Here is an 11,747-nt window from a genome sequence, read left to right on the forward strand (position 1 = left end):
TCAGGCCTGAAGGAGGAGGAGGGCTCTGCCTTTGGGGAACCCACTTTCTAGTGCTTATAAGCAAGTGAGTATATAATATCATTTCACATTACGGTAAATGCTATGAAGAACAGCAAATCAGGGTAAAGGAACAGAGAGGGATTCAGGTGTATGCAGGGGATATTGTAGGGCAGGCCTCTCTGAGGATATCACCTGGAGGGGTGGACTGAGCTATGCCAGCCAGGAGGACAGGTGTCCCAGGCAGAGAGAACAGCAAGTGTACAGGCGCCTGGGAGAGATGAGCGTGGCATGTACACTTGAGGCCCAGCGTGGCTGGGATGGGCTGAGGGAGAAGCAGCAGGAGAGACAGGCAAATGATACATATTTCAGGTTTCATTCTGACGACATGGGAAGCTCTCAGGAAATTTTGGGCAGAGGAGTGCTACCTGGAAACAGACTCTGAGATGGAGCTCTGCAGGCAGGAGACTTACTGTCCCACGACTGTAAGAAGGTGACAGAAGCAGGACTGGGTAGAGGCAGAACGTGTGTTCACTCAGCAGAAACCTCACTGGATCCTGCTGGAAGCTGTGGGGTTGGGATGACCCTCCAGAGTGTTCCCAGATTGAAGTGAAGGGCTAGACCTTGTAAGCGGGCATCAGTTGCTGTCTCCCGAGAAGGGTTACAAACTTTGGGTGAGGCAGCTCCCTTTGGGGGTGATGCTTGAAGACGTTTGCATCTGTGGGCCACAGCAGTCACCACCCCAGCATCTGGGGCAATGACACCTCAGTCCTGAAGAGGGGATCTCGGTGGCACACCTCAGGGTCACTACAGATCTGTTTATGTTTTAATTCTCATAACAATCCTCCAACTTAGGCATTTTTATATCCTTTCTGAGACTCAGGGAGTTTAAGAAACTTGTTCAAGGTCACACACCTAGAAGATGCTGGATTTGAACTTAGGGTCCTCTGAGTCTAAAGAACATAATTTAAAAAAATGTGGTAAAAAATACATGACATAAAACTGATCATTTTAGCCATTTTTAAGTGTACAGTTCAGTGTCATTAAGTACATTAATATTATATAACCATCACCACCATCCATCTCTAGAACTCTTTCCATCTTGCAAAACTGAACCTCTGTACCCATTAAACAATAACATACTATAAAAATACTAATATTAAACAATTACTCCCCATTTTTCTCACTCTCCAGCCCCTGGAAACCATCCTTCTACTTTCTGTCTCTGTGAATTTGACTGTTCTAAGTACTTCATATAAGTGGAATCACACAGTATTTGTCATTTTGTGGCTGGCTTATTTTACATAGCATAATGACTTCAAAGTTCATCCATGTTGTAATGTGTCAGAATTTCCTTATTTTTCTTTCGGTCTGAAAGCACTCTTTTCTATGTATCTACTACATTTTGTCTATCTGTTCTTCTGTTGATAGGCATATGTGTTGCTTCCACTTCCTGGCTATTGTGAAGAATGCTAGGAACATTTGTATACAAATATCTGTTTGAATCCCTGCTTTCAAATCTTTTGGGTATATACCCAGAGGTGGAATTGCTAGATCATACGGTAGTCCTATTTTTAATTTTCTGAGGAATTGCCATACTGTTTTCCACAGCGATTGCACCATTTTACACTCCCAACAGCACTGCGCAAGACTTCTAATTTCTCCACATCCTCGTCAACACTTTCCTTTCGTTTTTTTCTTTCCTTTCTTTCCCTCTCCTTTTCCTCCCTCCCTCCCTCCCTCTCTTTCTTTCTCTCTGATAACAGCCATCCTAATGGGTGTAAAGTGGTATCTCATTGTGGTTGAAGACCATGCACTTTGCATGCCATCATGCTGTCTCTCAGAAAGGAATCCAAGATTGCCAGCATGCATCCAATCCCACCATTCCATCTGTGGGTGGAAATGGTGGCAACACTAGGTTAAGACTCAAACTCAGTTAATTTCCCTGGATTAACAGTGAGCTACAGCAGACCACATTCTGAATATCCCCTAAGACACCTAAAGAACGATACAAAATTTGGCACTGTATAAGAGTTAATCTTTAAAGGTTTTGCTCAAGGACCCTAAAATAGTTTAGAAAACTATGCTCTTCTTTACATATTTAAAAATTGATATTTATAATTTTATCATAAATTTAAACAGGTGCAAAGAATATAATTTGTAGCATACCATAAATATTGACATTTTAGAATAAAATGGTTACATCATTGTTTTAAATGTATCCAAATGGAATCTAAATCCTGTAATAGTTTGTTATCCACCATCATCCATTTAAGAAATACACAAGTAAGCTCGTCTTTAGCAAGCAAAAATTAAATATAACTCCCTGCCTTGCCTCCACTTCTGCCATGCCTTCTATGTTTGAAATTTTATTTCCATTCTACTTCCCCTTCAAAATTTTATGCTAATGTAATATGTTTATGATTGAACATCTTTTACTGAGTATCCTATCATACTTTTATCTATCAAACATTTGTATAAAAGTTAAAATTTATGCACTTTAAAATTCCTGTAACCATAGGGTCTATGTGATTTCTGGATTGAGTTATCATTACAATTACTAGTATTACACAATTGATCAAAACAACCTAAATGAATAGAACATTCTGATAAATGCTAACATGAAAAGTAGAGTTTTACTGGAAGTTTGCACTTCTTAATAAGATAGGTGATGCTGTCCTTTTTTCAAACATTCTATGTAGTATGGATAAATTTTACTTATTGTTAGAATAACAAAGTGTTTAGCAACCATTCTATTTTTCATTTTTTAGAGATGAAGAATCCTTGTTGTTTTTTTTTTTTTTTTTTTTTTTTTTTGCAGTACGCGGGCCTCTCACTGCTGTGGCCTGTCCCGTTGAGGAGCACAGGTTCCGGACGCGCAGGCTCAGCGGCCATGACTCACGGGCCCAGCCGTTCCGCGGCATGTGGGATCTTCCCGGACCGGGTCACGAACCCGTGTCCCCTGCATCGGCAGGTGGACTCTCAACCACTGAGCCACCAGGGAAGCCCATGTTCTTAAAAATAAAGAGATGGAAAAAAAAATAAAAAAATAAAAATAAAGAGATGGGAATGGAGTTTTGTTATAAAAGTGTCCTTCAATTTTTGAAACTCCTGACTTATCTGCCCCCAATCACATGGTAATCCATTATCAAATGATAGTTCTAACGACCTGACGACTTCACCATTTTTTCCCTCAGTTTTGAAAGCAAAACTGACTGACTTGCAAGGGATTTGTTATCCAGTCTCTTATGGGTCGAGTTGTGTGCCCACCAAAGTTCATATGAAATCCTAACCACTGGTACCTCCAAATGTGGTCGTGTTTGGAAATAATGTTGTTGCAGATATAATTAGTTAAGAAGAGGTCATTAGAGTGGACCCTAATCCACTATGACTGGTGTCCTTATAAAAAGGGGAAATTTGGACAGAGAGACAGACACTCACAGAGGCAGGAGGATATAAAGGCACTGGGAGAAGCCGGCCATCCACCAGCCAAGTAGAGAGACCTGGAACAGAACCTTCCCTCACAGCCCTCAGAAGGAAGGAACCCTGCCCACACCTAGATTTTGGACTTCTAGTGTCCAGAACTGCGAGGCAATACATTTCTGCGGTTCATGCCACCGGTTTGTGGTAGTTACAGCAATGCTAACAAACTGGTACACAGTTCCTAGAGCCATTCACCTCCCCCACACTTACTCTAACACCAACATTTTCATTTTTTCCTTTATTTGGTGCCAGGGCAGGGGGTGGGCTGTGTTAAACTCCAGAGCAATGAACCCTAGAAAGATTGGGAAGAGTGAGAGGGGCACCTTTCTTTTGTAAAGTGAGGGGAGGGCCATTGCAAAAGGGGGGCAGGGATATTTAATAAAGAGCGGATACTGAATTCAAGATCTGTATGTTGCTTTCCTTCAAAATATTCTTGTCCACATGCTCCTTTGGAAAGCCTTACTCAGCCCCAGAGGAGTAAGGGTACCTACTTTGAAGATGACTGTGCTGAACTGTAGAAAGCTTACTGAAATTCAGGGATGTGGAAAAACTTTTGTCAGCTGGAGGTGCTGATGACATTTTCATGGAGGTTATGACATCTGCTGGCCTTGTGTGTAGGATTTTGGTTTGTGGCAAGGAGAAGGAAGGCATACTAGCCAGAGTGGAAGCAACTTGGGAATGGACTTCTGACTAAACTAACGACTCAGTAGGGTGGGCCTACAGAGGACCTGCACTTATGGGTCTAGGAGCTTGTACTTAGGCACTGGAGACTTTTGCGTGAGCGAGTGACATGATGAAAGTGATGCTTAGGAAGATTAGTTGGGCATCAATACGGAGGATGGGAGGATGTCTGCAGAACTAGGAGGTAGGAAGCAATCCAAGGGTGTGGTCAATAATGAGTGGATCAGTGTAACGGCTTTGGAAATGGAGAGGCGGCTGTTTGCTGATTGTGATGGACACAGAAATCACAGGCCTGTATTATAGTTAAACCTGTGCCATCTGCTCGATGATCTTTTCAGGTAGGCCGCCCAGTCCCAGAACTAACTCCCTGCCTTGGCTCCACTCCTGCCATGCCTTCTATGTTGGTGGAATACTTAAAGTCCAGAAAGACACCGTGCTTTTCAAGTTGGTCAAGTAGAGGTACAATAGGGGCAACATTTCCCTATTGTTGGGCTGATCCTTTCATTGTAAGGATGGAATGAGTAAATGTATGGGGAACCACTTGGTTTAATATAAAGCACTCTGCAAACGGAAAGACAGGACTCTTCATTACTCATTACTCTACTGTGGCACACTACTCTTTCTTAGAGCAAGTGAAGAGGTTTTCTGAGTGCCTCATTCAACGTTAGCCTTGAGTAACTGAAATCTAGGTAATAAAAGCTCCATTGTATGTTGCCTGAGAATTTCACTGGGCTTACATCCCTTTCCAAACTGGGAAGGTGCTACAAGACCCCCTGCTGAGCTCCCCCAGGGAGAAGAGCCACTCTTCACATTCCTTCTGGATCCTCTGAGGTGTCTGGCCTCGTGCCCAAAAACCCTCAGAGGACTGTTCATTTTCTGTCAGAATCGTGAGGCTTCCTGATTGTGTAGCAATGGAAACAAAGCTTTTCTATGCTCTGAAAAGCAAGTATTTTTAATGGCCACATGCTCTCCTCACTCCCTGGTCTAAGCTGGGAAGCACGCAGGGCATCAGAACAATCCAGACACACAACTTTCTCTTTTTCTCTCTTGCATTGGAGACCATTGTGTTTTTAAGACTCTGAGAGGATAAGAAACTGGGGGGGGGGGTGGGAGTGGGGGGCTCGTCACTATCTTTATAGTCATTTCTCTAAATCACATTCAAATGAGTGACTCTATCTGTGACCCAGAGTCACTGGAAACTTTCGATGTTCTTAACCCCCAGAGGACTCTCTTGGCTATCATGGGAGAGACATGACTTAGTGGCCATGTGGCTGCTGACTCTACTAGGACTTACCATTTGGCATTTCTTCCAAGGGTGGAAAGGAGATTATCAATAATATTTGAGTGAGTTTTCTTACCTACATCGGCTCTATCTCTTATTTATGCGTATCTTTATTTGAATGGCTTCAGTAAGAGCATATCCAATGGTAGAAAGACAACATGCAAGCGTCAACTGATCCCCTCGGCATAGACGCCTGCTCCCATTTCATAGATGGGGATGATAAGCCCTCCTGGTGAGATTACAAGAGCCCCTGTCATTTCATGTGTACTTCCCAGGTGCCAGGTACAGGGGCCAAGTGCTTTACACATTAACTCATTCTCTCCATCAACCTATGGTGTGGGAATATTAACATCCACATTTTACAGAGGAAGAAATGGAAACCTAGAGAGGTTAACTAACTTTCCCAAGATCACAAAACAAGTCAGTGGCTGTGTCAGTCAGCATGAGTTAAACTAGGCTTTGTGACAAACAGCCCCCAAATCTTAGTGGCTGACAACAACAAAGGTTTATCCTCACTCATGCTCCAAGTCTACGGAGGGGCGGGAGGCTCTGCTTCTCCTCACTCTGGAATCGGGGCAGACAGAGAAGCCCCTCCGTGGGAGTTGCTGGTTATCATGGCAGATAGAAGAAGAGAACATGGCAAAGTGCTCACTGGTGACACATGTTCCTTCTGTTCACTTTGTTGGCCAGAGTCTGTCACATGGCCACTCCTAACTGCAAATAGACGAGGAAGTACAGTCTTACCATCTGGGAGGGAAAGGAGGAATATTTGTGGGCAGAGGGAGCACCTGAGAAGAAAAATATTTTCTTAAGCCTGTGCCCTTTACCCTTTCATGAACGCTTCCACTCACTGAGCACCTCCTGGGGGCCAGGCATTACAGATATTATTTTCAGTCCTCACCACAACACTATTAGGGAGATATTAGCTTCACTTCATAGTTCAAGGCCCAAAAAAGTCTTGAAATAGCTTGAGTCAGATGGCACAGGGAAAAAAAGGCGCCTTGTGCAGCATTCAGGTCAGCCTGACTCCAAAGACATCCATGAGGATTCCCAATACCATGGATGTCACTTTAGTTTCACAAGAAAAAAGCCATATACATTTTTAAAAGATTAAAACTTTAGTTAATCATGTGTTTATTTTCTAATTAAAAAGGTAATAACTGCTCATTGTTAAGATTCAGACAATGCTTACAGTTTTGAAGAAAGTGAAAAATGACTAATAATCAATCATTAGAAGGAACCCTGCTAACATTTTAGATATGCCCTTCCAGAGGTGCTGACTTATAATTTGCTTCTTCACATAACAATGTATTGCGAACATCTTTCCAATAAATATACTTCATTTTTAATGGCTGCATAATATTCTATTGACTGTACCACAATTTAGTTAAAATTCCCTAATGATTTACAATACAAATGATAAACAACATTTATCTTGTTTTCAGTTCCATTTCTTTCTGAATAGTGATGTCTAATAGCTTTTCCTTTTTTTCTTAACCAATTCATGCCTTCACCGATGAGAAACACTGTAATGGTCAAAGATCATTAATCAAAACCTTTCTCTCCCTCTTCCATAGGGACTCCCCTCAAATGCTATTTAAAAAAAAAATTTTTTTCCCCCTAGAGTCTCAAGCCAGGGGTTTTCCTTGGCATTTCTTTTTGTTTTCATATAATTTTTCTGAAATGCCCACATAAACTGCTTTCCCTATCTTCCTCCCACCCTCCCCCCTCCTTCCTTCTTTTTCTCCCTCTCTCCCTCCCTCCTTCCTTCCTGTATATCCATACTCTTATTTTATTTTACATTTGCATGTCCCTAGTCTAGATCCCTTAAATAAAATGTCTGTGCCCGCTGTTCCCTCTACAGTGAGGCATTCCACGCTTTCCAGCTCTAGCCGTGGTGCTCCCTTTTCTATGCCTCCAAGTTCCCCCGTTCAGATCCACCACATCTCCACCCACTGCACGGCCCTCCTGTGCTAGTGGAGCTCTCTCGTCCTGGAATGGTCTCTACTGTCATCTGTGGTTGGTCTTCAGAGTCCAGCTCAAACGCCTCTCTTTCAGGAAGCCTTCTCTGGCCCCTGTCCTGAGTCAAAATTAGTTGTTCTTTCCTCTGTGCGTCGTAGCGCTTTACCGTTACCTCCACTATGCACTTATTCAGGAAAACATTTACTCAGCGGCGGTGGTATGCTCTGGAGTGCTGGGGCTGATACACAGAACTAGCCTTGGCATCCACTCTAGGAGTCTTCCGCCCCTGGGGAGGTGGATGGGTAAACACACCGTCTCAGCCCCTTGCGGTGAATGCAAAAGTGGGGGTAGGTGCGAGGCGCCACGGGAATAACAGGGCCCTGCCGGCACTGGTGGACTTTTATTTGCTGCATGTTCTGCCTTAATAAAAGTCAAGATCCTGAGGAAAGGGACCCATTTTCAAATTCGCCTTTGGTCCGGCCAAATCTGTTGATAGTAAGAGCCTGAGGTGCGTGACCTTAATGAACCAGTGTCACAGGTGTGCTCAGGCGAAGGGGCTAGTGTAGGTGGTCACCGGGCGCAGGTCCAAGCCCATTACCCATACTCCCCGGAATCAGTGTACTTTTCACATCTTTTTTTCTCCTTGAAATGAACGCACATTCCCCTCCGGATTTAGAATAGAAGTAATGGCTCTTCCACGAAAGCCTGGAAAATATGATTTTTCCAGAAATGGTTTGGGTCGGTTATAGATCTTTGGCTCCTGGCAACTGTAAGGACGGGCTGCGCCCTCGCTGGGTGTGTTTGCTCCGAGACCCGACCGGGAATTTCTCCGGGACCCCGCTCGCCCCGCACCTCGGCCCGCAGGCCACGTGCGCTATCCCGGAGAAGAGACTCCTCGCGCCGCGCGCCTGGGAGCCGGCGCCTCTTCTCCGGCTCTTCCTGCCACCCCGCGCCGCCCCCACCTCAGCGGCGGCCGCGCCGCCCGATCCCGTCCGCGCCGGCTCCGGCCCGGGTCTTGCCGGCCGCCCGCCGCCGCCGCCGCCGCCGCCGCCGCGCTAGCCGAGCGGGGAGCTGGCGCCGCCGAGGCCGCGGCGGCCCGGGCGTGGGGGCAGCGCCGCGCACGCGCGCACGCGGGGGTGGCGGGTCCCTGCGCCCTGGCTCCGCACGCCCGGGGCCCTCGGGCCGCCCCCCCACACGCAGCCGCCGGGAGCCGCCCGATAACCTGAGCCCGCGTGGCCGCTCCGGCGGGGATGCAGTTCCCCGCACGAATCCTCCTGCCGCGGCTGGGAGGGAACATTCCTGCTCTCCCCGCCCGGCCCGCGCCCGTTCCCGCTCCTCCCCCGCCGCGTGTTTTCCGCCCCAGTAAAGATCGTGCCACACAAATGAGCCTCGAATGCCCTTTGCCGAGCAGGCGGGAGGGCATCGAGCGCTGGGCCCGAGCGGGCCATTTTCAGGGCGCGTCTCCGGAGCCGCTGAAAGTCTTGTTTTCTCCCCAAAGTGGAAGGTGTGGGGGGCAGGGGCGGGCAAGGGGCCGCTTCCAACTGCTACACACGCTCGAATAGTTGTCAGTAAAATCGAACTGACGTCAGCCCCGGGGAAAAAGATAGGTCTCTTTTGTTCTCATGTTCTCCCCGCCTTCCCTGCGATCAAAGGCAAAAAACATTTTTTGGAGGTGGGGGGAGAGACAAAAAGGAGAAAAAATTGCAAGGCAAAGAGATACCTTCCATTAGAGCTCCAGCCCGGGCGAAGGGAATGTTTAATGAATGCATCAAGCCTTTTGATCACCCTCGCTTGGTTGGGTTCAGTAGTGCCGGAAGGTTAGTTGCATATCCTGTGGCTGATCTGAAATTCGATCAGCAGAGGGGGCACAGAAAAGAAAAGCATTTTAATGGGAATCAATAGAGGATCATAGGTCCTGGAAGGAAATACGTGTTGATTAAAAATGCCACAAGATTAAAAAATGTTCACGACTGGTTTAAAAAAAGAGAGAAAGAGGAAGAGAGAGAGAGAGAGGAGAGGGGGAGGAGGGGAAAAACCCTTAGCAATCTATTTTCTGTGTGTGCTGCTGCCAGAGAGGCAGTCAGCGGACCAACAGTTTGTGTAATGCTTCAAGCTGCAGCAGGCAAATTTAAAGCTGTATGCGCAGAACAACATAATAAATGCTTACTGAAAATGCATTTCTATTTCTAAGCGGGGTTCACTCATGCATTATACAAAACACCTAGGGCTGCAGTAGCGAGACACAAGGGGACAAATAAGGTGTGCTGTGACTCAAGTTCTTAAAACTAAACTCTTGGGCTTTTAACAGTTGAGAGCTAGAGCATATACACTTTTTTTTTTCTTTCTTCAGCTGAAACTAAATAGCTTTGGAAGTTACCACGGACTTAAATTGTCTGAAACTTAAAAAAAAGTTGTAATATAAAAAATTTCTGATATCTGTGAATGTGAAGAGAAGGATAGAGTGGGGAGTGAACAGTGGTAGATAGCATATTGATTGGGTTGCAGAGTGGAAAATTATTGCCCTGTAGGTAGAGAAAGTGATCAACAATGTGATAAAAACGGTTGAGGGTTATATGGCTATTTACCTACTACAGTGGGAAAGGGAGAAAGGCCTTTTAAACCCACTCTTTAACACAAAAAACACAAGTATACACCCTGTCTGCATGGCGTCTTGGAGAGGAACCAATAGCGTTTAAATGTAGACACATTTAACACGCAAAGTTCCTTCATTATTGTGAGGGAATTTAGCTGGCAGTGGACCCTTCCTTTCCATGGTCTCTTGAAGGCTCCTCAACCGGCTGGGCATTCCAGTCTTTGCCCCTTTCCCCTGTCTTCCTTGTTCTCACCTTTTCTTTTAGTCTCTCTAAAGAACATAAAAAGGAGCAAGGAGGGTTTTCAGGGCAATTTCCCTCGGGTATTCCCAATATTTAATTGCAGCAGTTTGGATAGAGCAGGATCTGTCAAAATTGAGACTTCTTTGTTCAGCAACAGCTCCTCTTACCTCAATGATTTCTAGCTCCACGAGATTATAAAATCATCTGAGGAAGAGGGTTTATCTCCTTTCTCATTCATATTCCCAACAGTGTCCCTGAGAACAAAACCTCGCACCTAGGAACCAGTAGAGAGAGCTGAGTGAGACTTAATAGTAGCAGATCACACACTGATCACGCTCTGAAATCCATTAAAAAGGAAGATTATTGCTGGGTTAAGTCCAGACAAGTCACTTAGCTTCTCTGAGCTTCCAGTTCCTCATCTGTAAGATGAGGGATGCTTGTATCTACCCATCAGGGCTTTTGTGAATGAAATAATATATGTAAAGCACGCTGTGAGATATTTATATACATATTTATATAAATGTTTTCCTTCTCCAAAGATACCCCCACCCAGGAGCCATGCCTCCTTTATTCAAACTCTTGTGTAGTCTCTGAGCTGGAGTGACACTCTATGACTTCCAAGGCTAGATCATAAGAATCTTGCTGCTTCTATACCTGGGTCTCTTGGAATGCTCCTTCCTGGGACACTCTCTCAGAACCCAGTTGTATTCAAGAAGCATGTGGAGGCCAAGTCACCTGTAGTGCTCAGCTTGATAACATGGAATTGCTCCCAGCAATGAGTTCCCAGACAACAGATAACATCAACTGCCCGCCAAGTGAATTAGCCATCTTGGAAGTCCAGTCCTGTTGAACCCTCTGACGACTTCAGCCCCAGCTGCTTTCTCACTGTAATTGCATGAAAGACCTGAAGCAAAGAGTACCCAGCTGAGCCCAGTCAACCCACAGAACCATGAGAGATAATAAATAAGTGTATAAAATGAGCAAATGATAGTTTTTATTAATATCTTAATTTTATAGTAGGTACTAAATCTGCCTGTTGTTATAATAAACATAAATGAAAGAAGCTAGCAGCTTGACAGTCTCTTCCTTGCCCCCTTCCTTCTGTCCCTGGGTTATTTTTCACCACCCACAATATCATGTTAGCCCTTATTCCTCAAGGCTATTAAGCTGGGTACTGGCAACATAAAGACACAGAATTTTGTAAGCCCTTTCTGGGGGCTTAGAGTCCAATTGGGAAGAGAAGATGCTGTTTCCAAGAAGGAGAAGCCACTTATGCAGTGCTAGGTCCTGGCATAGCAATGAGTGTTGAACCATCTGTTGTTAAATGAAAATATTGTTTATTTTCTATAACATGCACTTAGGAGGGGGGAAGCTATCTAGGGTTTGAGCTGAGCTGGCCTTTGCTCGTAGGGATTTTTTTTTTTTTTCCTTCAGCTTCTTTCTGGTGCAGTTCTACCTTTCCTGGGATTTTCAAAATGCTAAGAGTTCAGGAGGACAAATATTTTCCA

The sequence above is a fragment of the Orcinus orca genome, chromosome 12, assembly GCF_937001465.1.
Source record: "Orcinus orca chromosome 12, mOrcOrc1.1, whole genome shotgun sequence".
NCBI lineage: Eukaryota > Metazoa > Chordata > Mammalia > Artiodactyla > Delphinidae > Orcinus > Orcinus orca.